This window comes from Petaurus breviceps, unplaced genomic scaffold (assembly GCF_028583685.1).
Source record: "Petaurus breviceps papuanus isolate PSGF00001 unplaced genomic scaffold, PetGlider_PUasm1.0 90743, whole genome shotgun sequence".
Taxonomy (NCBI): Eukaryota; Metazoa; Chordata; class Mammalia; order Diprotodontia; family Petauridae; genus Petaurus; species Petaurus breviceps.
The window spans coordinates 10,928,696-10,932,633 of record NW_027187332.1 but is presented as its reverse complement, the minus strand read 5'-3'; the positions used below and the strand labels follow the sequence as shown (position 1 = coordinate 10,932,633).

At 44.4% G+C, this 3,938-nt stretch overlaps 1 pseudogene; it reads right to left on the bottom strand.

Moving 5' to 3' along the window:
• Window positions 1-289: 289 nt before the first annotated feature.
• LOC138145703 (cell division cycle protein 20 homolog pseudogene) lies at window positions 290-1,840 on the bottom strand (annotated as a pseudogene).
• Window positions 1,841-3,938: the final 2,098 nt, after the last annotated feature.

Genomic DNA, 3,938 nt, shown 5'->3' with positions numbered 1-3,938 from the left:
GACTGGTTCTGGGAATAGGAAGATAAAAGTGAAATGTTTCTTGCCCTCAAGAAGCTTAAGTTCTAATGAAAGACATATTTCGTTTACTTTCCTCTTTGTCTCCCTGGGCCCTCTAACCCTTTCTCTGCCACTTCTTTGTTATAATGTGAATAAGCACAACTTATTGACAACACAGTCTCACCTTATTGTTATTACTTGATCAAGTATTACCTTATTGATCAAGGTATTTCAATAATTACAATCATCATTTGTATTGTTGCATACGTGATTTCAAAATTACTACAAAGTTTTCTTCTTCCATACCTAAAGTATGGATAGGTGCTTAGATAGGTTTTGTTTTTTTGGCAGGAGGACAGATGTCTTTTTTAGAAAAATAAAACCCAGTGGGCAGGAGGGGAGCTGGGGCCACCTCAGCGGATGCCCTGGTGGATGAGGCTGCTCTTGGCTTCACTCGCCTTCTGGAGCTCCCGCGACTGCGCAGGGTCCAGCTCCAAGCAGCTCCACAGGCGCAGGGTTTCATCAGCAGCAGCTGAGGCGATAGTGCAGCGGTCTCGGCTCATGGTCAGGCTCAGCACCCGGGCCGTGGGACCTTTTGAGCTCAGCCACCTTGGCCATGCTTGGGTACTTCCAGATGACCAGCTGGTTCTGGGCAAAGGCATGTCCAGAGATGAGTTCTTTATAGTGTGGGGGACCAGAGGATGGTGCACACTTGAGACTGGGCATCCACCGCACTGAGACATGCTCCTGAGCAAACGTTCCAGATCTGGATGTGCCAGTCACTGGTGCTGCCTCTAGTGGCCAGCACGTTAGACTGCCAGGGACACCACGCCACAGCCTTGACTGCATCCACATGCTGAGTGAAGGTCTGCAAGGGACCCCAGCCTTACATTCACCAAGCTGAAATTGCCGCCACTATCCAGGTATCGGCCATCGGGCGCCCAGCGTAGGCCACACACTTCCTGGCTGTGTCCACTCAGTCTCAGTGTACCCACATAGTGCTCAGCCACTCGGACATCACGGTGATGGACGTGGCCAGACCGAGACCCGCTGGAAAGGGTGTAGCTGTTCCAGGCCAGGGCACCCACACGCGCTGTGTGACTGCTCAGGTTTCGAAGCCTCTTCTGCTGCTGGGCATCCCACAGCTGAACCTCTGCACTGCTGGTGCCCAGGGCCAGGTAGTTTCCCTCCTTGATCCAGGCCACGAAGGACACATAGTCCCCTGGGAGCTCTGTCTGCAGCAGCTGGAGAATCTCCCCTGAGTCTGCGCTCCACAGGTACATGGACGTGCCCAGAGCCACAGCCAGCACATTGCCACAGCTCCAGTCCATGAGGTTCAGGTAGTAGTCATTTGGAATCTCAGGAGCATCTAGGATGCGGTCAGGGAGGGAGGGCATATAGCGGCACGTCTTCTTCCTGCTGGAACCTGGGGTGGCCTTCTGACTGTACAGCACCAGCACCCGGATGGCTGTTCTGATAGCCCTCGGGAGCATTCTGGGACTTCCCACTGAGCCGGAGGATCTTGGCTTCTTCCACATCGAAACCATTTAGATTCAAGGTCCAGGCTTTCTGCTGCTCCTTCCTAGTGGGTGTGTGGTTGGCTGGCTGACTCTCCCTTCTCAGCAGGAAGCTAGCCACCTCCATCTGGGATGTGCTTCGATGGGGGATGTAGCGATCCCCGCCTGCCTTACTGGGCGTGCTTTGTGTCTTGGAACCAGATTTGCCAGGAAACTGGCCTGGCGTTCTTCCGGAGCTGTGCGATAGGTTGGCTGTGCACATGGTGGGGGGAGAGGGGGTAAGGGGTTTCCTTGGCTTTGTGCTGCCAACGAGCAGGGAGTGCAGATCACATCAACTATGTATGTATACGTGCATACATTTTGGGAAGGCTGGGAAGAACACTAGCTGGGGGAGTGGAAAAGGAAAGAGCAGATAAAGACGGTGGTACTTGAACTGAGTTTCAAAGGAAATGGGGGATTAAAAGTGGAAGTGAGGAAGAAGTCCATTCCAGTAATGAGGAACAGAATGTGAAAGGGTCAAGGGATGGGAGATGGATTACAACCTCTGAAGAGAAACAAGAAGTCTAGTTTGACTGGAATGTATAGTGCAATAAGGGCAGCAATGCATAATAATGCATGAAAAGCAGATTTTATTCAGATTATGAAAAGCAAGAGGAACTAGAAATCTTGCAGAAAGGAAATATTTGACTTTATACATATCGTTAAAATTTAGGGATATTTTACTTATCACTATAATATGGCTCAAGGTAAGTAGAACAAATCTAATAGGCAAATTAAAAGGGTAAGAGAAATGCTGCATATTTGGAGGAAGATTCATCTGAAGACATCAAGGAACCAGAAAAGGTGATATATTATAGTGAGAATTTGGGTAAAGATCAACAGAGTATAAAAGATCTCTCCCAGTTCCACTCTTGATTCTACAGACTTCTGTAACTTTGAACCAGATTGCTTCTTACCCTGACGATACCTCTTCCTCTCTTGTCCCCTCCCTCAATTTGTGAATTCTGACCTGGAAGCTTTATCTGAGGAAGTGCCCGAGCCAGCAATGTTCACTTCCTTCTCGGATTATCTCCTAATACTGGACTTTTATACCTAGTTCCCATGTGCATGCTCCCTCCTCACATATACATACATTTTCCAGCTTCTTTTTACGTTTTCATTCCAATTAGAATACAAGTATCTTGAGGGTAGAAATTGTCTTTATTTTGCTTTTATCTCTATCCCTATTACTGAGCACAGTGCCTGGAACAAAGTAAGTTATTAATAAATATTCTATCTCTCCTTCTCCCTCTCCCCACCCCATCTTTTGTCTGTGTATGTGTGTGTGTGTGTGGGGGGGGGCTTCCAGATGAGTTAGAGTTTTGGGCTGAATTTGTTAAGATGAAACTTAGTAGAGATAAATGCAAAATAATATATTTGGGTTAAAAAAATCACACTCAGGAGAGCATTCTGGGGAAAGCATGAATAAATAGCAATCTGAATGTATATTGTAGTTGACTAGGAGCTCAATGTGAATCAGAGCATGATGGTTCAGGCAAAACAAGTGGATATATTCTAGGGTTACATTGAACGATGCATGGCTTTTAGCAATAATGAGATGAAAGTCTTTCTCCACTATGTCCTAGTACAGTCATTTCTTGAATATTAGATTCAGTTTCTAGTGCCACGAAGTTTAGGAAAGACATTAATGATCTGGAAAGTATCCCGGAGGGGGGGGGGTTGCAAAAAAGGACAGTGAAGGGCTTTGATTCCATGTCATGTAAGATATTGTTAAATTACCTAGGAATACTTAGATTATAGAAAATAATGGCTCTGAAGCATTTAAAGGGTAATTGTGTGGAAAAAGATTTATCTTTGTTCTGTTTGTCCTCAAAGGGCCAAAGGGTGAAGGAACTATGATTAACATATGAGTGAAAATTACAAAAAGTCAAATTTAGACTTGATTTCAAGGAAAAAAAAAACCCAGAAACATTAAACCTTCCCAACAATTAGAGACATCCAAAAATAGAATGGACTATCCCAGAAACTGATGGTGGAGGTCAGCATGCAGAGGTTGGATAACCTCTTGTCAAGTGTGCTATAGTGGGAATTATGTTTAGTTACTTATGAATTAAATCAGATGGTTGATGAGGTTTCTTCTAATTCAGATATTTTAGGATTTATTGTATATTATTTGTACTAGAAGTCCATAAAAAGGTGGTATAAGAGATACAAATGTATATTATTATTTAAGATATAAGTTAACTTCTTAAATAAAGAGATCTCCATCAATTTAACAAATTAAATGCCAAATTCATGCATCAAGTCTACCTACATATTTTTAGAAGATGATTAATGGACATAGTATGGAAGTGACCAAATGCCCTTGTTGTTGTCCTATATCATATTTCTTTAACAAGTTGAGGTTGTCCTAAGAATTGCTTC